Below are 25937 nucleotides of genomic sequence, written 5' to 3'. Positions count from 1 at the left end.
TACACACTACCCCCAAATTATGGTCCCTTGGCATACCGGATATTTTAAGTGAAGGAATTTGAAAACAGCAAGTGTAAGAAAACCTTTCTGACTTCTTCTATTCTTCTCCTCTGAGGCAATTCATAAGACCTTCATGTGAGAGGTGCCCCGCTATACCTAAAGGAAAAGAGTATCTTTATATATGAAGAAGGAGAGACCCAGAGGAAAATCTGAATTAAGCAGGCCTTCCTAGCTTTCTTCCCATTTACCACTATGGCTTCTTACATTTTGTCCCATTACATTTTCTCCAACTTTCCACTCTTTGTCACGTCTAGTATAAAAATGCTCAAGTTTATGCCCTAGCTGGTTTGGCTCGGTGGATAGAGCATCAGCCTGTGGACTAAAGGGTCCCGGGTTTGATTCCAGTCATTGGCACATGCTCAGTTGTGGGCTCGATCCCAAGTAGGGGGTGTGCAGGAGGCAGCCAATCAATGATTCTCTCTCATCATTGATGCTTCTATCTCTCCCCCTCCCTTTCTCTTTGAAATCAATAAAAATATTTTTTTAAAAAATAAATGAAAATAAAAATGCTCAGGTTTCACTGTTTCCTTGGGTTTTTATTTCCTCATCAAGGCTCTTGTGTCATATAAAGCTTGTGTTAAATAAATCTGCATGTTTATGTTTCATTAATATTTATCAGTCTAATTTACAGGAACCCAGCCAGAGACCCTAAGAAAGGGGTTCCTGCCCTACATCCATCTAGTTGCCTCAATTTATGACTTATTCTTTATGGTAATAACATAAGAGCTTAAAACGTTGCACCACATAAAATGCAGAATGAGTATAATTATATACCTAAACTAACTGGTTCAACTTCACAGAAAGTCTGACATAAAGTTTAAATACAATGGGAAGAGGTGACTTGGTATATAAAGGAATTGCACAGAACCTACAAGCTGGCCAGCCTCTTGAGGATTAAAGACCATGTCCACTAATGTGGCTGTCATCAGCATAAATAAGGAAGCACTTTAATAATTCCATGTAGTTTCAACCTCCTGTCTGGGAGGAAATCCCAGAACTGACCACGGCTGTGACTTTGGTAAACTGGCTTAAGTTATCAGCAATTATGCAGCTTCATTTCTGAATGTTTTTCTCTGGGCCCTTGCTGCCACCAAGGAAGTTTGTTCCTGATCAAGTAGGTTAGGATGTGTGATCAGAGTCATTTTGCCTAACTACGCTTTGGGTGTACAGTTATCAAGTCTTTGAGACTGATGTAACTCACAATGAGAATGTATCCACTTCTAGTCACAAGGAAATCAACTAGTTAAGGACATTCCTTAGCTGTCCTTGGTAATACAGAATATTAAAATGTTAAATTAATAATAGTAGTTATTATCGGTGAGAGATTTGCTAGCCACTCCATATAAATCTTTTTAATTCTCATACAATTCTATGAGATGGGTACTACTAGTAATTACAAAAAGAAAACCCTGAACTACATGGAAAGAAAATTCTCAACTACATAGAAACCCATAATTTGCTCAGTTTTCAAAGTTCCAAAGAGTAGTCAGTTGTCAAACATAAACAGTCGACTAAAGAATCTATGTTCATAAACACTGTGTTAAATACATTAATTTTCTGTGCCTGCTATCAGAACGCAGACTTGACTCAATTTTGGAAAAGAAGGTATGTTTAAAGGCCAGATGCAATCTCTGAGACACTGAAGAGTAACATCTAGAGACTGTTTTAGAGTAAAGGCAGAGGTTGAGGACAAGATAAAGTTGAAAGGAGTAAGAGAAAAAAAGCAGAAAGCAACAGTTTGGAAAGTCAATCCAGTGTTTCTTATCTTGGTTGATGGCACCAACTTCTATCCAATGTCTTGAAAAAGAAATCTGGGAGTCATACCTGATATCTCCAATTTTGTCACCTCCATATCCAACCCACCCCCCAGGACAGTTGCTTTCAGCTCTTAAATAGCTCTCAAACCCAGCCATCATAATACTGCCTTTTCTACGCTGAGAAGATCCCTTGCCAGGATAATTTTAAGAGCCTACTAAAATATATTCAAAATGAAACACAGCCTATCCTTTATTGACATCTTAAAAAATTCAATGTATGTACCACTGCTTAATAAACTGGAGTGGTTATACTTTTCAAATAGTCTAACAAGACTTCTCTAATAAAGCTTTTCATACGCATAGAGAAAATTTTTTCAATTCAAATGTAAACTCTTATCCTAAAATTAACACTAAGTAGAACTTAGATGTGCACATCATGAGAAATGGTACCAAAAACATGTGAAAACACATTTTTATGATATTAAACTAATGTTTTTCCTTAGAAAAATTCGCAATTATAAATAAGGAAGAGTGTGAGCTTGTGTCCTCTGTAATAAATTATTGTATGATTTACTAAATGATATTAAGCTCTTACAAGAAATGCCACATATGGGATGACTTTTTATTTGAATTTTTGTTTCTTATACAGGGTTCATCAAGCTGTTACATATTTATTTCTCTGATTAATGATATGTCAAAATTCTCATTCTAGTACCAATTTATGGTGTGTTGGCAACTGGAGAATGAAACAGCACTGAAGACAAAAGGCAAAATTGATTTTTATCCATCTTCTTTGAATTTCAGTAAATGTTTCCCAAATGTGCTTTTCTGTTTCAACCAAACTAAATATTATAGTCTTATTTCTCTCAACTATTAATTATGCTTCTTCTGAGAGTCAAGAATTTCTTTAAGCACAACAGTATGGTTGGATGATGTGATTTAGTGTGTCAGTCATTCTGAATTAGAGGTTGCATACTTAAGAGTTCCTACTATTAACTTTCCTCATTCATAAAGACATATCATATCTTTAAAAGATTACTTAGTGCAAACGGGTTTCATAGGAGTTTTTAAATCAACACGAATGCTCTGAATTAATAAGAAGTGAAATACGACTGGATGATTTACTGCACATGGATTCAATCAGAAAGGGAGAAAAAAATGAGCCAATGAAAAGCAAATAAAACAAAAAGAGGAGAAAGAAAAAGAGAGGAACAAATAAAGCGCATGAAAAACAACAGCTCATATATTCAGGAGGTGGGACACTTACCCCATCTGTTTAACAAGTAAGATAATATCAAGAGAGTTCTAAAGAAATAAGCGCTTTTTCCAGAGGCAACCATAGCACCATCAAAATGGAGATTAGGGCATTGAAATTGCTTGTGTTTTCAATGTTTTTATGGATTCAGGGCATGAACTATTGAGTCAGACAAGAAAAATAACTATTGGCATTCATGTTAAAAATCTCACTTCTTATTCTTTTGTATATCAAATGGCATTAAAATATAAACCTAAAACTTGTTTGTAAAGATTAATGAGCATATTCTTTCAGACACAACCATCGTTGCCTAAGTTCAAATAGAGCAACTGTGCTTAAAAACACACTATTCATACTTATGAATCTTGCCATTTTACAAGTAATGACAAAATTGTTATTTCAACAGTATTTATCAAATAAGACTCCTCAGAGACCTGATGATAATGGAGTTTTGAATGTTGACTACAGGGAATGCTGCTTAGTCCATTTCAAATCATTGCAACAAGTCATCTTATTCCACCAGGAGTTTATCGTATACAATAGTTAATTGGTGACACAGAGGTTCACCTTCCTTCCATTAGTCAAGGAGAAATGAGAGTCTTGCATGCATGATCAGTAACTATCTAGGGATTAGGGTAGAATGAGAAGGAATGTGACTCAAACTGAGAGTCTTAAGTTAAATTTGGATAAAGACCTGATTAGATTTTTAAACAGGACACACTTCAGGTATCCATGCAAAGAAAACACTGTAAGTCTGTGTAGCTCCGAAGACTGCAGATGTCCCATGTGGAACTACTGCATGATGTTGTGAGGGTTTCTCATGTGGGGTCACTCAGGTTCAGTCTCTCTTTTTATCTCCTCCATTTTCTTTTTGGGGAATTGCCTCTTCACGTATAGATTTGGTAGGAAGGTTTTATCTCCCCAGATTGGAAGATACAATGGTTTCAGTTGTCATTCAAGAGATCACTGAATCCTCTCCTGTCTGAGGACATCTAAGGGGCCAGTTGGTGACTCAAATACCTGATATCCAAGGCACTAGTGAAGCAAAGTGGGGGGAAGATGTGTAGGTCATTCGGTAGGGCAAGTCATCCCACAGCCTGACCACATAGCTTCAGTCATGAGATCATCACTGGGCAATTTTCTTCTTGGCTTCTGCTAATATCCAAGTATGGTTTTCCAGCTTCCTATTGATTGTCTAAGCTTCCATACTACTTCCATATATTCATTTTATTTATATGCCAATACCATAAAGAAATTCATATGGAAATGAACAAAATAGAGGACATTAGAAATGAAAATACTGCCATGTGAATTACCTTGACCATTAATATAGTGAGTTAGCTTTGGATCTTGTTTACGTAAAGGAATAAATAATTTCTCAATAGTGTAATCATAGATTTTTATAATTTAAAACACCCTTAAGATTTTCTAGACTATTCTCTCATTTGTGATTTCTTTGCCTCTGCATGAATAATGGCAGTGATGTAGGTGTAAGAGTAGGAAGTACTTTTTTAAAAAGAAAGTCATAAGCTCTGTTTTGAAGGAAAAATAAAAAGTCACATTTATTTCTGTACCTTAAAAGGATATATTCTAAAGAGAGATAGGTAATATTTTTCTTCTTATCCCCAAAATTATCACTGTTGCAGTACTAAGACCCCAATTCAGGAAAGCAGGTATGGATAAACAATGAAGGTTAAACACTGAATTTTGAAAAATGTTTTCAATCCATCCAATAATATTTTAATTAACTGTGTTGGGGTGACATTGGTGCATAAAATTATATAGGTTCCAAGTGTATAATTTTATGAACTCTGAGACACAAAATGGTAGGCAACAAAGAAATAGTCAATTGTCAATGTACCTTATTTTCCAGTGAAGGATGTTTGGAATTGAGATGTCTGATTAGATAGTTCTGCATCACATCACTATTAAGGACATAAGTGCTGAGACTAGAATAATCTATAGCAACAAAAACTATGTATTTCATGGGCCATGCAGAAGTGCCTGTATGTCATGGTAGAAAGTAAAATAGGCCCCTAGATTTAAACTACACGGAGGTAGAGCTGCAGTTTGAGAACAGAGAAGTTTACCATAAGAAACGTCTTACAGAAAAAATGAAGAAAGCAGTGGGAGCCATCTAACTCCTACAATAACCTGCCAGCGCTCCGCCTTTCCCTTTGCCGGTGCCCTTACATCCCAGCCAGACTAACTCTACAGATCTGTCACCAGGGGTCTTGAAGTCTATAGCTTTTTGGTAAGTGGACACATATTTCAAATCTGGATGAGCTGGCCCACATCCTCTTTAATGAGAACACTGAATCCGCTCCCACTGTGATTCTGGAAGACACTTGGTGCTGCTGATGCTGAAGACCATAACCTGGAGAGCAGCAGTGGGAGAATATAAGCTACCGTGCCCAGAAGCTTAGGAGAATGACAGGCATTCTCATAAATATGGCCCACAGTCTTTCTTTCCCCTATATCCAACTAAGAACTAATTTAAACACCGGACAGAAAAACGTGAAATCTATTTTAAAATGCACATAGATTCAGGATATATTGGAAGGAGAGAAGTTTCCACAATGCTAGGCAAGAGGGTGCATCTGTGATTTGGAGGAGTGAGACAGATGCACCCGATGCTCAACCAACTTCTGAGGAGTCCTGGGAAAAGCAGCACACTTCCCCTTTCCTTGGAAATGAATCAGAGCCACTCTGCTTGTGGTGCTGGAACACAGTTTCAGTTATTTTTATTACAAAGAAGCACTCTCTGGCAAGAAGAGCAAAACAACCCCCAAGCTCTTAAAGCGAGTAAGTGGAAAGGATAAAGGCACTAATTGATCCTTAACAAGTCCCCCCACATTTCCATTATAATTTTTTCCTTTCATCATCACCTCTTTTAAAGGCGTCTTTTTCTTTTCTGTTCTTTCTGAGTTATTGCTTAAATTAATAGTGTTCTTTTAAGTTGATGAAAACAAGTGGAAATGAGGGCGCACACAGAATCGCATGTTTTCCTTTGAATCTTGGCCTTCAGGTACCTTATGTCATGATTCTCAGAGTTAAACAAAGGAAGCTATAATTTTGTTTCTAAGGACTTGTTAAAGATACTACAGAAATGATGGTCCTATATCATTCTATCAGTCTCATTTATTAACACAGTGTGTGGGTGCCTACCAGTGCACTTCAAGGTGCACGGCTCCATTTTCTGAAATTATTTTTTTATGCATCTGGGTCAGTTCCACTGTTGACTTTTATGCCCTCTTCAAATCCTGTGTATACCTGTTTTCTCATGTTGGCTTAAATTTCCTTGAATTTGGCTTCCCTATTTTCCCCCCTTGAATTCACATTCTGGCTTATCCTTAGTCTGAATGATCTGAGAAACAGCTTACAGGATGGAAGCTCTGGCACCCAGGACCCTTCCCCGTGCCAGCTTGCTGGATTGTTTCACATCCCATCTCCACCCAGCCCTCCCAACTGCCTAGCCAAGCATGTCTGATTAAACAATAAGTGGTTTCATATTTTAAAATTTATTCCATATTCTGAACACCAGAAAGGTGAACAAAGTCAGTGAGGACAATTCTAGAAAATTCAAAGTAGATTCTTATTGGCATAATGTTTTCTTTAATATTTTAGATTTCCATATATTTGAAATTGTGATAAGTACAACAGTCTGCATCTGGATGAATAAAATGAAAATAGAAATCATTCATCTAATAGATTATAATTATTAGCATACTCTTTGTAGAATGTATTCATTTAATTAACAATTTGATCAGTGTAGTTAGTTCTAAGTAATTCTTACTATGAGAATAAAATTACTTTGCCATATGATTACATATTTCCTTGTAAAGAATTTGCTTATGGTAGCAATAATGTGACAAAGAGTTCGTTATTAACTACTTTATAATAAAAAAGTAGAGTTCTTTATCATGGTATATTTACAGAGTTGACAACTTTATTTCTAGACTTATCTCTATGGTCAGATACAAAAATCTTTGATTAAATGAAATACTCTAGAGTTTCCCAAATCATTGTGCCTTTTTGCACTTGCCATTTTATCAGCCAGAGAATCCTTCTTCTCCTTTCATAATTCTGATGAATTATCATATATAATAAAAGGCTAATATGCAAATTGATGGAACGGCAGAATGACCAGTCACTATGATGCGCACTGACCACCAGGGGGCAGATGCTTAACGTAGGAGCTGCCCGCTGGTGGTCAGTGCACTCCCACAGGGGGAGCGCTGCTCACCTAGAAGCCTGGGGCCAGGCTCATGGCTGGGGAGCACAGCAGCAGTGGCGGGAGCCTCTCCTGCCTCCCCAGCAGAGCTAAGGATGTCCAACTTCCATGGGGTGTGGGTCTAAGCCATCAGTTGGACATCCCCTGAGGGCTCCTGGACTGCAAGAGGGCACAAGACAGGCTGAGGGAACACCCCCCCGCCCCGAGTGCATGAAGTTCATGCACTGGACCTCTGGTTATTAAATAATTTTTTCAAGACATATCAGCCATCATTTTCCTTGAAAATCTATCCTGACCAAGCCCACAATCACCCCCACTGTCCTTCTTTCTGTCTTTAAAGTATGGCTCATATATATTTTCTCTCAGTCACATTATATGGCACAGTAGTGTAGGTTTATCTTCTGTCTCTATCACTACCCACCTGACTCCAGCTAAATTTAAACTTCTGATCTGGTTTATCTCTCTTGCTTATTGTCAGAATCACACAATGTCTGACACATAGCAGGCACTCAGTATTGTTAAATCAATGCATGAGGCTTATACAGTTATTTAAAGTAATATTTGGATATTAAATGTCAACTGTAATTTAAATTATTTTAAATTAAAAAAAAGTAGTATCTGGTCTTTGTTAAGAGCTGTTTACTTTTTAGTGCATAATGTCTCATATAGTTGTAATAGTTTCAAAAAACTCTCAAAAAATAATTCATCTGAAGATGGAGAGGGTTCTGTGGTGGTTTCTCTAAATATTGAAAGGCGCGCCGCCCACCTCTCCGGGTGGTGCGGGAGGAGGAGTCTGGCCGCTGGGCTCTGAAACCCCTCCGCGCCCGCCGTAGGGCCTGGCCTCCCCGGAGCGGGTCCAAGTGTCTGGACCGGCTGCGTGGTGGCCGGCGGCGGGCCGAGGGGTGGGACTGGGTGGCGACCGACCACGGGGGAGGTCATGGGAGCAGAAGGCCTCACTGCCTGGCTCTTTCCTCCCTTCCCCCGTGGTCGGCTCCCTGCTTGCCCGCGCTGGGGCCGAGGGTCCATGCGGCCCTTGGGGCCCGGTCGGGGGGACCGGGGCCTGAGTGGGCCGGCCGCCGGGCCCCATGGGGGGGTGGCATTGGCTCCCCGGCCCACGGCGGGAGCCCGGCGCGGGCTGCCACCCGCCCGCTGCCCCCCGGACCGGGCCCAGTGCAGCAGCGGCGGCAGCGGAGTGGGGCGTGTGCCCTAGCTCGGGGAGGCCGCCATGCTGCAGTGCACCGGCCCCATGGCCGGGCCTGCTCCAAGCGGATGCCGCTCAAGCAGAGCTGGGCCACTCCACCGGCCGCACCCCGTTTGCTGGGCCTGTGCCGCCCAGACGCGCTGGAGTCCCAGTCTGCCCACAGGCCAGCTGCGGGTGCTGTGCGGGAGGGCCATCCTGCCTTGTGGCGAGTTCGAGCAACAGCAGCAGGAGCCGGGCAAGGACTGCGCCCTCCATCTTGCCTTGGGTCCTCTATCTTGCGTCAGAGCCATGTGCGCCCTCCATCTTGCCTTGGGTCCTCCATTTTGGGACGGTGCCATGTGCTTCCTCACGGGAAGAAGCCGCTGCTAGCCACACCCAGGATTTCTCTGGACTAACCAATAATAATCAAGGGAAGTGCACGCCATCACTATGACCACATCCTGTACCGACTCGCGCCTGGCCTATCGGCGGGGCCCACAGTCCCCTCTCCTGCCCTCACTCCACCCCCCTTTAAAACCCCCTGTCCCATCAGGCCTCTCTCTCTCGGCCACTGGAGCTTACCGTTGCATCGGTGAGTGTGGCAGGGGAGCCAAACCTAGGTTTGAAATAAATGACTCTTTGCTTTTGCATCGGACTGACTGGCTCCCTGGGGGTCTTGGGAACTTTGAAATCTGGGCACAACAAATATGTCTACAAATTATTTGGTACTATTCCTTTTAAGAAGTGGAGCTCAATCCCTCTACCCTTGAGTGTGAGATGGACTTGCTTCTGAAAAATAATATATTATGGGAACGGCAATGTGAAACTTCCAATCCTACACTTTAAAGAGGTTCTCCTTAGCTCTCTGTCTTGAACACATGCTCCAAGGGAAACCACCTGCCATGTCATAAGGGCACTCAGAAGCCCACAAAGAAACCCATGAGGCAAGAACAGAGGCCTCCTGTGAACCACCACCTGAATAAGTCATCTTGAAAGTAAATGTTCCAGCCCAATCAGACCTTCGGTATAGGCAGGGACTGCTGACATCCCATATGCAAATTCATGAGAGACCTTGAGCTGGAACTACCCAAATAAGTCACTCCTGATTTTCCATTCCAGAAACAGTAAAGTAATAAATGTTTGTTGTTTTAGCCCACTACATTTTGGAGGTCACTTATACTGTGGCAGTAGATCACTAACACAGGTCCTTTAAATAATACTTACATAGCATAATACATACTTTTTATAGTCCTTTTAGTAATAGCTAATGTTGCAATAGAGAGAGAAATAGAATGCAGACATAAGCCTATGTGAAGGGAGAAATTTTTGAGACCAAAAGATTTTGACTATTTTAAAATATACTTTTCCAATAGCGGTATTAAACGCCTTAATAGGCAACCTGAAGGATACTGCTGAATCTCCCCATACATCTTAAAAAATTTAGGTTGCATTTTACCTGTACATGACCTTCCAGTAAAACTTCTTAAGATCTTATTGATAAATAACATAAATATTAAACATTTCTATAACCTGTTATGTGAGTTATAGCTCTACCCTGCCTGTTATGTTTTACATGATTCATGCGTGTTCAATTGCACATCATAAAAGCACAGGAAATAAAGTAGTAAATGTGTGTTTTTAATCTACTTAAGAAAAATGATAAAATAAATGGAATTATAAAATACCTACACAAATTTAGAATGTGGTTTTCTAATACCACATTTCAATACTGGCATCACAGTAGACTTCCCTGAAGAAATTTAAACAGGATGGATGCATGGATCTCACATTTAGAGAATCATATTCATTAGGTGGGAGAGAGGCCTAGGCATATGGATCTTAAAAATTTCAAAAGATGATTAAAAAATGAAGCTACATTTGAAAACCAGTAACTTAGAATGGCCTCATAAACACCTGATTATAGCTCCCAAATGGATTACTAAGTTATTCTAGTGGAACTCATGTTGCTGATGGAAGCAACTTTGGAAATGAATGAATACAGTAAGACTGAGGACAAAAGGAGCTGTGTATAAGTGCTATATTTTATCTAGTTAGTAATATTATTCTTTTCATGGAAGTATGGATTTACAATTCTGAAAATTCTATAAAGGATTGAACAAATATGAAAACGGATAGTAGCTGGTGGAAACCAGATTTCTCATTGTTGGAATCGGAGGATACAGATAAGCATAAGGGGAAGGCTAGAATGAACCAAGATGAACCCTGTGGCCCCAGCTGGTTTTGCTCAGTGGCTAGAACATCAGCCTGTAGACTGAAGGGTCCCAGGTTCGAGTCCGGTCAAGGGCACATGCCTGGTCAAGGGCACATGCCTGCATTGCAGGCTTGATCCCATGGTGGAGGGTGTGCAGGAGACAGCCAATTGATGATCCTCTCTCATCACTGATGTTTTTATCCCTCTTTCTCTCTCCCTTCCTCTCTGAAATCAATAAATATATATATAAAATAGATGAACCATGTGATATTAGTTTAGAATCAGTATGAACTCATATATACCTTAATATATGTTCTGAGATATATATATATATATATATATATATATATATATATATATTTCCATATATTTATAAATTCATATAGCTATAATTACTTATAACTAGAGGCCCAGTGCATAACATTCGTGCACTGGAGGGGGACTCCTTCAGCCTGACCTGCACCCTTTCACAGTCCAGGAACCCTTGGGGGATGTCTGACTGATGGCTTAGGACCACTGGGGAGCAGGCCTAAGCCGCAGTTGGACACCTTAGCACTGCTGCAGAGGCAGGAGAAGCTCCTGACACCGCTGCTGCACTCTCCAGCAGTCAGTCCAGCTTGTGGCTGAGTGGCACTCCCCCTGTGGGAGCTCACTGATGACCAGGGGGCAGCTCCTGCATTGAGTATCTGCTCCCTGGTGGTCAGTGCACATCATAGTGACTGGTCATTCCGCCATTTGGTTGATTTGCATATTACCCTTTTATTATATAGGATTATTTATTTATAAATAATTACATATATATGTATGTTTAAACCATGGTTACTATATATAACATATATTTCCTAGCTTTATCCACCGAGAAGCCCTAGAAGCAATGATACCCCAGGAGCAATGGGCACACACTGTGCTCAGCTCTTTGTACCTAATATCATTATCTGATACAAGGAACCAGAGATTCTTAAAGGAATGGATGATTTTAGAGCTGGGACAAGAAATATACAAAAGAATCTGGAACATCTACTTAGGGTCAAAAAGTAATTAAATAAAACAAACAGAAAACCACTCTGAAGGCATATCAAAGGTGCACGGGGGTCAAACGAAAGAACTTCCAATGGCAAAGCTGCAACAAAATAATTAACTTAGTATTAGATTATTACCCAAAATATAAATATCCATAAACCCATACTAATCCCCATGAAATATATTGAATAAATCAATAAGCAAGGAAGAGATAAAATTTCCAGTGCTGTAGAATTCAAAACTATGAATGTAGATTCTCCCCACTCAAGAAGAGGAATGTAAATCTCCACCAGTTAACTATGGGCTACACTTAGAGATTTGCTTTCAAAGACTATGGTATAGAAAAATAAAAAACAAAAAATATTTACTGTGAAGAATCCTTGCAAAGACTACCTTGAGGTGGTCGCAATTAGATTGGTCTTACAAGTAATAAGTCATGTTGGTAAAGTACAATCTATGGTATTCATTATATGTTGTGTTGAAATTTTCACTCTACCCCTCTGGTGTTCATCCTAATAACCCATAATCCACCCTAACCTTAGGAAAAATATCAGCCTATTGAGGAACACTGTATAAAATACCTGACAAACATTTAAAACTGTCACGATAGTGAAAAAACAAAAAAGTTTGAAAAACTATCACAGTCACGGGAGCCTCAGGAGACATGATGACTACATGTGGGACCCAGGATGGGATCCAGGAATAGATGAGGGCCTTCAGGGAAAAATGAAAAATCTGAATAATGTTTGCAGTTTGGTTAACATACATGTATCAATATTTGTCCATTCATTATAAAAATGCACCATAGTAACATCAAATATAGATAATAGAAGAAATGATATGCAGGGTGCATAGGAAATATCTGCACCATCTTTGCAACTTTTCTGCAAATCTAAAAGTCTTCTAAAATAAAACATATTTACAAAAAATGGGCCTACTCCCTCTTGCCCCTGGCATATAGAAATGTGCTGTTCTAGTAAATTACAGTAAAGGAAGTAGCCTTAATTAAGCTCCCTCCTTAGATTTAAAGGCTTAGCTTGGCCTAACTTTTTATTGAAAAACAAAGAGTGAGTTTGCTCACTATGACAGCAGTTTTTCAAGTTCACACAGCTCTAACAGGAATCTATTAGAGATAAAAAGAAGCTTAAACAGCCTATATGACTACTTCTTGCTTTTGTTTACACACGGTGAAAAGTATTCAGAATGGACCTCATCTCCAGCTTGCACTAATCCCTAAATAATTACAATTCATCTACTCGATGCTGGAAATACCTCATGGAATGTGATTTTGTTCTGCCGGCTTGTCTAATCCGATTCAATTACTTCAGGTCCCTCTCCCAGAGGCTTCTCACTCCGAAACTGAGCTCCCTGTGGAAAGGAGACTGCGGGAGGGGCGACTCCGTTTCAATAAAAATGAGCTGAACATTAAAAATATTTTTTTTATTCCTTTCTCAAATATCAGGTCATCAATAAACATGAGAAACAGCTTGTAATTCACAAAGCTTCCGGCACCTCTGATGTGATAAGGGCATAATGGTCTGGCTGAAGAAATGCTGGGTATGGGAATAGTTCACTGGCTTGGACCAATTTGAATGGATAGAAATCACAAAACTCCCTGAAGCTGGCGAAAATGAGGCTTTAAAACTGGCAGAAGCTTGTCATCTGCATGCAGAAAGCGGCAGATATGACAGATCCCCGTACAAAGGGGACTCCTTCAGTCACCTGGAAAGAGTTCCCTTGCCAATTAGAACCCTCAGAGAAAGGCCCCGACTACTGAGGGATGCCTCCTTCCTTTCCTTCCGAGAACAGCCACCTGCCCAGAATTAACACTTTGATTTAAAAAGAGAATAAAAATATCAGAGTTCGGTGATTTTTCAACAGAAGTTCCATGAAAGACATTGCAATCCAAAAGAGCAGAGAGGCAGAGCACATGCTACCTCACATGTAAGGACGAGTTGAAAACTGTGTGATCTCGAGATTAAAAAAAGGACCATGGCCTGAACTAATCACCAGCTTTTGCCAGCAGTAAATGGTTTAATGAAATGAAAGGGTGCTGTCATTCCATCCTTCCGCCCAATTCCTGACCCTTTGTTATATTACTCTCAGTGAATAGTGTCTTTTATCTCAAAATCATCTTCATCACTTTCCCAAACTGCCGGCAATTGTGCAATTGGAGGATGAAAAATGAAACAGGGGGATGCATAAGGGATGGATACAGAGACATAATATTGAAATGGAAATTTATATCCTTCTCCAGGTTCCTGCCTGTAGTGAAAATGAAGAAAACATTTACTCCTCAGAATTAAACCAGTGTTTTGCTATTGATGTTATTATCTTCTGGGTAACTGGCAAACTTTCATGGATGCTTTTAAAAGCAGCGAAACATTCCAAAATAAATGCTGCTCTGTGAAAAACATCATGCACATTTTCCATTTAGTAAGCTTAATTTTCTTCCCTGACATTGAAGAACGACGGTAAATAGATTATGGGGGTTTGGGAAGGTTGCCGAACACAGATTAAAGAGTTGTTTTCAGAAGCAGAGAAGGTGTACAAGTGACTACCCTGTTGCTTTTTCACTGAGGTACTTGAGGCTAAATGCTTAAGTTCTTTTAGCCTCAACTACCTGTAAAATGGTGACATTACTATTCAGCATAGTGTTGTGAAGATTAAAAGAGATAGAGGGGGAACATCTGTAATAGTGTCAACATTAAAATTACAAAAAAATAATTAATTAAAAAAAGAGAGACTGCATGTTGAGGGCTTACCTGCAAAGCCATCACATAGAGAGCACTCAAGCATTGTGGTTATAACTTGGACGAAAACTTTGCTTACACTATCAATGACCATCTCAGATAAGTAAGCATTATGCATCACACAAACTCAAGTAAACTTAAAATCTAGTCAGTATTATAAATAAAGGAAAGGAAACTAGAATTCACTAGTTTATTATTTCATTTATTCAGCAAATGTTTCTTGAATCTTCTCGTGTGCCAGACGCCATTTTTGATGCTGAGGACAATGCAGAAATGAAAACTGATAGGCACGATCATTATGCCCAAGGAGCTTGCATTCTGGAGTTAAAATAAATGACTTCAAATGATTTTGGGGAAAAAAATACTGTTCATGCCATTACCTTTCTTTTCATTTCCCCAGCAATTATCTGAGTCAATGTTTGGAGATATCAATAGTCAATTTTTTCGATACACTTTAACCACATATGCTTTCTTACCACAAAATAAGGGGTGGAGGTGGGGGGGAATTTGGTTAAATGTTTTCATAGAAGGCAGGGTGTTTTAATCAATAGTTTTATATAGATATTTTACACTTAATTTTTTATCATTCCAAGTGATTTTCAATAAAGCCTCAGGCCTTCTGAAATGTAACCACTTAAAGTGATGAAAACAGCAGGAAGATAGAATACTATGGGGATGTTTTCACTTAACGCCCAGGTAGAATTCTGTTCATAAAGATATTGCTAATTACAAAAGCTCTCAGAAGATCACATTGAACCCTGATATAGAATCCATAAAAAGACAAAAGCATCCATCCCTACAAGAGGTACAAAAGCATCACAAATTATACAAGGAGGAAATGCCCTGCTTTTTGGTTTGGACTAACTTTGTTTAGTAGGGACCAAACACCCTCTTAGTCCTGGGTACAATGATATTGATAAGTAACCACCAGTTCTTCAGTGATAAGTACTGAAATCAAGTCCACAGCAAATATACCAACTTAAATTTCAGCTCTTTACGACTTTATGTGGCACAGTTAACAGAAAAAACTTTTTTCTTCTATTGAAATTTCTCATACTTATGGCCAAGGAAATAAGTAGATATCATATTGTCAATTAGTACATTTGTTAAAAGCTTAAAACTTCTGGTGTGGTGAGTTTAGTCCAAGTATTCAACTCCTGTCCAGTGTTTGCTAACCTTGGGTTGATTACAGTATGATTTTAAGTCACCACCATAACCAGGGGTCCTCTAAATTTGGACATTAGAGTTAAGAGATATAGAATAATTTCTTACTATACTCATGTGTAGACAGAAAGATCTCCCCAGGGAAAAGACTGTTAGTCCCAAAGATGTTAAAAACAAGCAAAAAAAACCCCTACCTCAATGAATGTTAATCATGTAAGATGAACACAATTCCTAGATTAAAAACAAGAAATAGAGATACTACATTAAAGTTATAAAGGTTGTATACCATAAAACTACAGTGAACCTCATACACAATAATGAAAAGATAGAATTATCCTTCTTAAAATCTAATAAAACAAAGATATTATTCTCTATTTATATTGGACATTGTTCTGGAGTAAAGTATGGAAAGTAAAATAGGTAGGAGGACTGAAACAAAGTAAACAAGATGTCATTATGATGTGCACTGACCACCAGGGGGCAGATGCTCAACACAGGAGCTGCCCCCAGCCCGTAGGCCCCAGGCTAGCCAAGGTGGGTGTCACTGGGGGCCCCCTGATCGCCCCGCCGGTTGCCCCACAGAGGGAGGTGACCAGGCAGCACCAGGCCAGCTAAGGTGGGTTCTGGCGGGTGCCAGCGGGGGGCGGGGGGGGCCTCCCCCCTCCCCCCTTTCCTTCCCCCCACCCATCGCCTCGCCAGTAGCCCCGCAGATCAGCCCTGATCTCTGGCCAGGCCTAGGGACCCTACCCATGCACGAATTTTGTGCATCGGGCCTCTAGTTCATAGATATCTCATGATTACTTCTATAGATATCCAGAGAAAATTACTAATAATAGGAGTTTTATTGAAAACTCTGAATACATAATCAAAGCTTAAAAGTAATGTATTATTTACTCAGTACCAACAATGAGAAAATATTTTTTAAATAATAAATCCCCCAAACAACAATGTATTTAGAGGATAAAGGTAACAACATGTGCAATTAGATCAATGGAAATATATTTCATTTTGCTTGGTATAACAAAAAATCTTGCAGATGCACATTTGTTACACATCAATCTATTAAGTTCAAACAATTTCACTAAAACTCTCCTCGGAACTTTCTGAAGTCTATTAATTTTTCCTCTAATAAATATAGTACAGAAAGACTCAAAATTAACACTTTAAATAAGAATAAAGTGTGTGGTTCACATAGCCAGATACAAATGCTTACTATATAGGCTTCTGTTTTAATTCTGATGTTGGGTAAAGAAAATGTACCCATGTGGATCGTGTTAAAAGTAGTAAATAGTTACATATGCTAGAAGTGATGACCAGAAAGAAGAGAGGGATGGACTATGAATAATAGAAATTACTTTTTCTATTTCAACCCTAATCTGGATGTCACCTCCTCTTACAAGTATTTCTATACTTCTCTCAGGAGATTTCAAAATGCCCTAATCTTTCCTACCATTTAACCTACCCCTATTGTTGTAGTTGTATACAACGTTCTCATTTATCTTATTCTCTTGAATAAACTGATAGTTTAGTTAAGGCAAGAGCTGTGGCATATTAATATTTATATCAGTAACTTCATCAAAAGAATCTGTATTTATCCAAGTGTCTGATGCAATATATGTTTATGAAAACACATACAACTGTGGACATAGAGGTAATTCTTCAAGGTAGTTCGGCATGCCCTCCTTCTCAGTATTTCTGAGAAAGAGAAGCGACGCAATCTTTGCTGGACAGAGAAATAGTGTTTTAAATACATTTGAATATATATATCACAAGTAGACATACTCACACATATATGTATTAAATACATATATACACAAATGTATTTACCTGATGCATTAAACAAACATGTAGGCACACATTTGTGTATTTGTATATATGCATTATGAAATATTCTCATTTGTCCTATATATACATATATATTCACATATATATGTGTGTATATATATATAGATACACACACACACAAGGTAATATGCTAAGTGTCCTACCGTCTGACCGGTCACTATGACATGTACTGACCACCAGGGGGCAGACACTCTACACAGGAGCTGCCAAACTGCAGGGACTTGGCAGTGGTGGTTCTCAGGTGACGCACCCCGAAACCAGAGAGGAGGGAGCCTAATTCCTTGCAGGGCCGTGTGATTCCACCTTTGGCCATGGGTTATGTTGTTGCTGGGGCACTGTTGGCCCCAAATCTGGTTTACTGCAAACTTGCATTTGCGTTCCATACCCTGCATGACAGCAACTTTGCAGAGTGCCCTCTCGCACTCTGAGACCCCTTGGGTGATGTCAGAGAACTGGTTTTGGCCCGATCCTCGTAGGCCAGGCCCAGGGACCCCACCTGCTGGAGGGACCCCGCTCACTCTGCAGACGCCAGGGAGTGACCTAGGGAGGTTGGCTCCAGGGCGTGTTCGAACCATCTCACCTAGTCATGCCCCGCCAGCCACCTTCTAATTAATTCCCTCTCAATGTGCACGAATCCGTGCAACGGGTCACTAGTGTAATACAAATATTACTTAAAGTGGAGTTCTAGGCTAGGTTATTCCAGGCCTCATTCTCCTCTCTGTCAGCCCTGGAACTTTCCCCCACATTCCTACAATTCTGTCATCTTTGCTCCTCAGCTCTTCCTCCCTGTCCTTCTGTCTGCCTTTTAAGTTAACACTCTTAAAAACCTTCTTTTAAATGTTTACTAAAGCTAGCATCAGACCATGTTTCCTCCCTGGTGTTAAATCAACACTTCCCACTACATCTAGTTTTTGACTGCTGAGTTTAACACTGGGAGGAGGTGAGGATTTCTGTGTCTGCCAATTGGCACCACTTGGGAGGAAATCTGGCATCAGAACAATTGCACATTTAAAGTCGATGTCACCAGGCTTCTTTTTCACCGGGCATTTTCTCTGCTCTTTTCATGGACTTTTGTTCCTCTAAAATGTCACGTGGCCTTTACAAAGGTAAAGAAAATGAGTGAGAGTCTTTCTTAACACAAATGAGTATGTGTTTTCTGGGCATGATACAACAGAAAACCAGGAGTGAATATCAAGAGAAAAAGGCTAATGCTTCTAGATGGAAAAAGAACCAAAATGTATCTAGATAAGAATGAATTTTTAAAAAGAAATTGAAAAGAAACAAAGATTATATGGATTACTGAGTGGAGAGAAGAAATAGCCCTTGCCAAGAAGGCTGACAATTGTGGACCTTTGCTAATTCTGATTATAAGCTAAATATAGGGATCGGGGTGGGCACAGCACCTAAACTAAGAGAAAGAAAATCTAGCTAAGTATTGATGGTGGGTTGGCAAGACAGAATGGAATCTATAAAAGCCCAAAAAGCACGGTCAGTTTTCCTAATTGAAACTTGCTGAGGCAACATGAGAAGTTAGGGGGCTTTCCCAGAAACTTCTAAAAGTCAGAAAGAAATCCCCGTCTTTATCATGGGACTTAGGAGACAGAGTCTTACTAGGAAGAGGGTGTGCTTAAGACAAGATCTCTTTCTAGACATGTGCCAAAGCATAAGCTGTTTGGGGTAGGAGGCTAAGGAGCTAGACTGAAAACCTCTAAAGAAGATAATTGAATTACTTTCCATTTTTCAGAGCTAACGAAACAAAGAACTAACTGTAAGCCTTGCAATCAAGAGCCTGTGAGGAACATTTTCAAGGAATTAGAGACATACCTACTCAGTTATTCAAATTGTTACTCAGACACAACCTGATGGTTTTGAATGATTAGATCTTCACACAAGCTACCTAACAGAGGAAAATATAAACCCTGAGGGAAGGGAAATAAATTATCTGCAGGTTTTATGATCCTCTTACAAAATTTCCAGATTGCAATAAAAATTAGTAGGCATCAAAAGGAAGGGTGAAAATGTGACCAATATATATGTTTTAATATAAAGAAAAAATAAGGAAGACAGATCATCCAGACACTGGATTTTTCACATGAGGACTTTAAAATATCTATCTATCTATCTATCTATCATCTATCTATCTATGTTTCTTTTTTCTTTCTTTGAAAAAAAAGGAAGGACAAAATGGTGGATAAAAATAATTAGAATTTGGACAGAAAATTAAAATATATAAAAAAGAATGAAAATAGCATTCTAGAATTGAAAACAGAATTAGTCATAGATTAGAAAGCATATGTGACCTCAAGAAAAAAATCCAAAAAGAAGCATAGACAGGGAAAATAAAAGATTGGGAAAAATAAACTTAAAAATTGCCTGGCAAGTGTGGCTCAGTGGACGAATGTTAAGCTATGAACCAGGGATCAAGGTTGGATTCCCTGTCAGGGCACCATCCCAGTGTGCAGGAAGCAGCCGTTCATGAATCTCTCTCATCACTGATGCTTTTCTTCCTCTCTCTCTCTTGCTTCCTCTCTCTGAAATCAATAAAAAAAATATTTTAAATAAGTATAACATTGTAAATTATTTACCTTACATGTGCTTGAAAAGCCAAAAAGAGAGCAGAGAAAAAGAATGTGGTCAAAGCATAACTTGAGGAGATAATGGCTGAGAAATTATTTGATACACTGATAATATAAAGAACCCCAGAGATTCAAGAAGCTTAGTAAACCTCAAGCTGGACAAATAAATAGAAACCATATTTACTCACATTTTAGTCAAATTTCTGAAAACAAAAAGCAAGGTAAAATATTAGCAGTGTTCAACTGAAATAAATTGAACTTATATATGTGGGTCTCTTTCTGAAAACTGTTTTATTCTGTTGAAATAAAATTTTTTCAACCACAGGCCAGTGCAACCATATCTTGATTACTGTAACTGTATAATAATTCTTGAAATATAATAATGAATATTCTGGAACTTAAAAAAGATATATTTATTCAAAGAAGCAACAATAAGGCCAGTGGTTGGCTTTTCAATGTAATCGTAGCTTTTAGAGATGATGAATGGCATCTATAAAATGAAGGAAGAAAGAAAGAAAAAAGAAAAAAATGTCAATCTAAAATTCTATACTATGTTAAATTATCCTACAAATATGAAAGCGATAGAAAAACATATTAAGATTCAAATAATCCATATAATTTGGCACTAAGAAACCAACACACTACAAAAAATAATAAAGGAAATTCTCCAGACTGAAGCAAAATTATCCCACATAAAAGCACAAATCTTCAAGAAAAAACAAGGACTGCTGGAAAGGGTAAAATTATAGAAACTCTTTCAGGTAATTACTATTTAAAACATTGATAGCAATTTACTGTGGGACTATCATATATGCAGCAGTAAAATATTGTGATGACACATACAAAAGAGGGTGGATAAAAGCAGTTAAACTAAAAAGTGTCTTGAATTGTGTGACAATATTTTAAAATATTAAAATTTAGATTGTAATATGTCAAGAGTTTATCTGGTAATTTCTAGGGCAATCAATAATAGAATAATACAAAATAGATAACTATAAGCTAACAGAACATATAAAACAAAATAATGAAAAAAATTGATCAATATAGAAAGGAGGCAAGAAAAAGAGATATGAAGGAAAAGATAACAGAATACATAGAAAACAAACTTAATTATTTCAATAATTACATTAAATATAAAGATACATATAAATTAAACTGAAAAGCAGATATTATTGGATTAGATTAAAACACAAGAATTATATATTCCTTATAAAAATACTTGAAATAGCCCTAACTGGTTTGGCTCAGTGGGTAGAGCGTCGGCCTGCGGACTCAAGGGTTCCAGATTTGATTCCGGTCAAGGGCATATACCTTGGTTGCGGGCACATCCCCAGTACGGCGTGTGCAGGAGGCAGCTGATCAATGTTTCTCTCTCATTGATGTTGCTAACTCTCTATCCCTCTCCCTTCCTCTCTGTAAAAAAAAATAAAAAAATCAATAAAATATATTAAAAAATAAAATTAAAATAAAAATACTTGAAATATAATGATAAAAGTTGAAAATATCAAGTTGAAAAAAAATTTTATCCTTGTAAACATTAACCAAAAACAAGCTAGTATTAAAATATTAATATAAACAAGGTAGACTATTAGGCACATAATATATTAAGAGTCATAAGGAGAGGGATTTTAATATGATAGAAAGACAATGAGAAGGAAAACATAATAATCCTACATTTTTGTGCACCTGATAACATAATTTTACAAGAAATAAGGCAAAAATCAGTAAATCTAACTAAGACATACAAATTCATATTTCTATAGAAAAAATGTTAAATCACCTCTCTAACATAAAAAGCAGACAAAAATCAGTAAGATTATAAAAAATTGAATGTCACATTTAAACAATGTGATCTAACTGACATACATAAAATAGTATATTTAATAAAAACAAAATAGATATATTTCAGGTATATCTGGGATATTTACTAAAATAAAGAATATGTTTGACCATAAAGTAAGTCTCAATATATTACAAATGACTAAAAGCATACAACATATACTCTCTGACCAGAAAAAAATTACTCTATATTCCAACAATAAAATAACTAGAAAATGTACAGATTCAGAAAATAATTATCATATTTCTAAATAAGCATGGGTTAAATTAAAAATCACAATGGAAATGACAAAATATTTTTATTAAATGATAATAAAAATATATTAAACCTGTAAGATGAAGCAGAAAGAGTACTCAGAGGAAAACTTATAAATCTAAACACATATATTAAAAATAATAAAGGGTGATACATCAATAATTCAATCTTGCATCTCAAGAAGCTAGAAAAAGAAAGGCAAAAGAAAGAAAAAGAAAGTAGAAAGCAAGCAAGAAGGAAATAATAAAACTAAGCAAGCAAACAAGCAAGAAACAAAGTGTTTGTAAATTGGCCCCCACACCTGGAGGGCAAGGAGAGATCCAATAAAGACAGACTACTCCAAATTGGTAAGTGGCTGTTTTAATAAGCAATGATAATAACATGCAATGCTCCTCTCACATACCTGCCAGAATCTTAAGTACAAGGAGAGGTCTTAACTGGGTCCACTCACATGCACAGTACAGATGATCTCAACAACATCCTCTCTCGAGGCTACATCCTTTAGATATATCCTAGTGTGTGAAGGGTGGGAAGGCCATACATTCCTATGACATAAGCAAAACTGCAAAAAATGACTTCAAGAAATAAATTTGAAGATGGATGAAATTATGGCTTCTAAATTTTAGCATCTAGATTCCCATAAATTGTTTTCTGAAAAAAAATAAAATAAAATTTTCAGGTTCACCAAAATCAGATAGAAAATTTACAAATTCATTACTGAATGAATATTTAAAACTATAAGCCTGCTTTGAATGAAAAGTGATCACTCTTATTTTTCACCCAAAATATGGCCTTAAAAATATTTTGAGCAGGGCTTCCTAGGGATACCACCATCGGGATCATTGCCTTACTCTTGATGTTGTTCATTGGAGCTTCATGCAAAGCACTGAATGTAAGGTTGCGGTCTGTCAACATGAGTTTCTTTCAATCTTTCCATCTGTCAGCTGAAGACAGGGAGGATACACTAGGAACGGAAAGATATATGTTGGAATAATAATCAAGGTGGTGATATCTGTTTTGATAACTATGGAGAGTCTATGAAATCTGAGGAATTGGCAATTTATTCCCTTATACCGAATTAAACCCACCAGATGTGCTGAGGTTCTTTTAAAACATTTATTATAAAAACATGTCCCTGGAAGATTGAAAAATAGAAACAAAATGAAAGATGAGCTAATTCATCCAGATTTCAGAATATGCAAATAAAAATTACCTTTTTTTCTTTTAAAGTTTACACACCTGCCAGCTACAGTGTTCACACACACACATGTGCATGCACACACAAGTGCAGACACACAACGCAACATCATGATGGGCAATCTGCCGATTAAGAACCTTTGGGGAAATTATCAATTATTAAAATCATGTAAAGTTAGATGCCTTTCTTCTTTACATCCATTGTATCAACAGGTGCTCTTGTTTCTTCCTTCTTAAATACCTCTGAGTTTATTTCTTTTCCTCAATTAAATCTACCCCCAATCCCTGAACTACTTCATTCATAGATTACTAAAAGACTTCTGATTTCAGAATCTGCTTCAATCTATTCTAGTCCCACTGGCAAAGACATCCTTCTAAAATAACCACTTTTTTTAATGACATGACCCTCTTCCTAGCCTGATAATCTATGTCTCCTTTGGGGAAATCACTTAGGAAACTATTAAAAATGTGTTGGTTTATTTTATGTTATGCTCTAACCATGTGTGACTTGCTTGATGGAAAAAAAAATGCCTATAAGACAGGACTGCATGACAAAAGAATTTATGTGCAGAGCCAAGCTGGTGAGATATATGGAGTGCAGAATTAATTAGCAAGAGACCCGAAGAAGAGACAAGTAGGATGTGGCAGACATCCTGGATATGCATAACTTATTAGAGTCCCAAAAAGAAATTTCCTGCAGGGGCTGGGATTTTGAAATAAAGTCTCCAAAAGTATCTTAAATTCCACATGCTCAAAATTAAGCTCAATATGTTATATCCCCAAAAGAATTCCTCCTTCCATATTTTTGTCTTAATGAACAGCACAACCAGACTCCATCGTGACCAAGGGGGAACCTTAGGAGACTAATTTAGTCATATCCTGTTAGTTCTATTTCCTTCAAATTTCAGGCACCTGTTTCTTCTGTTCTATCCCTAAGTCATCCAGGTCAACTTTCAACTTAACTGCAGAGGTCGTGTCTAATTTGGTTTCTTGCTTTCTAGTCTCCCAACCTTCCAATGATTCACCACACTTCTTCCAAATCCATATTCCTGAATTGTAAAGCTACTTAAAACCTTCAATGGACTATCCATTGCCTATAGGATTATTGTTATATTATACTGATTATTATTATGATTGATTTGACATCATCATTATCTTTTTCCTAATCTCTCCTAATTCTTATTCCATCTCTTCCTTATTTTGCACTCTATCTAAACTTGAGGTTCCTTGAATAACTTATCTCCTTTGCTTACACTGTTTTCTCTTCCTTGAATGCCATTCTACTCCTGTTGAACTAAACTACCCATAGTTTAGCCCACAACATTTGATCATTTTCCATGTAGACATAACCATGTCTTCTAAGTAAGCTGAACATAGTATAGACTTCTATTATAATACCACAGCATTCCACTTTACTTCTTTATATTTTATTCATCTACTAGTTTTTATCAATATTAAAACCACTTACAGCCGAAACCGGTTTGGCTCAGTGGATAGAGCGTCGCCCTGTGGACTGAGGGGTCCCAGGTTCGATTCCGGTCAAGGGCATGTACCTGGGTTGTGGGCACATCCCCAGTGGGAGATGTGCAGAAGGCAGCTGATCGATGTTTCTCTCTCATCGATGTTTCTAACTTTCTATCTCTCTCCCTTCCTCTCTGTGAAAAATCAATACAATATATTAAAAAAAAAAAACACCACTTACAATATTGTTTAGATATATAATTACCTTCAAATCTTCATGGATAGATACATATATGGATAAATTCATGGTTGGATGGATGGAATAGACATGTTGATAAATGGATAGTTCTTACTAATGTAAAATTTCTTTAGAGTTCTTAACACAGTTCAGTTTTAAGTTGTGACTATTTTGGATCATGAGATAGAGTTGAAAGACAAAGTGTCAAGATCCCCAGAAGAGAACAAAATCATAGGGTCTTTTCTTGTCAGAAATAGAAATTATCACGGTAAGAAAAGGTTAGAAAGCCATATATTGTCTTCTTTTTTTTGACCTTGAAAATTGAGTTATTAAAATGAGCTAAGATGAGAACAGGCCCAGAGAATGTCTCTTTCCTTCAGCGTGACTGACACAAAGAAGAACAAATTTTAATTTAATATACAAAAATTGCATTAGTTTCATGTGGAAATGTTTTATGAGGGACTCAAGACAACACACTGACTCAGTTCTTCCTTCAAAGAGGTTAAAGGAGAGAGAGAGATGTAAATAATTACATACAATTTATTTAATTGTCCCTGTAGTGAGGAATAGAGAAAATCTCAGGGTGTTAAGAAAACTTGAAGGGAACAGGCACTTGTAAGTCTAATCTGGAAGTTTAGAGAGGTATGATTTAAGCTGGGACATAAAAATGAGGAGGCTGAATAGGCTAAAATGAAGGTGCTGTAGCAAGTAGGTGGGAGAGGAAATGGCTCCTGCTTCACTAACCCAAGAGTCCATGTCCCTGACTCCATGATCATTGCCCATGATTTTCAATAAAGGTCACTGGATTCAAAAGGACTCCTTGGCTGTCATTGGATTTTGGTTATAACAAATGATAATGGTCTTAATTTAAGGAGGATTTAGATAGTTTC

Source organism: Myotis nattereri, assembly GCF_964212035.1.
Source record: "Myotis nattereri genome assembly, chromosome: 5".
In the NCBI taxonomy this organism is placed as follows: domain Eukaryota; kingdom Metazoa; phylum Chordata; class Mammalia; order Chiroptera; family Vespertilionidae; genus Myotis; species Myotis nattereri.
This window is presented reverse-complemented; position numbering follows the sequence as displayed.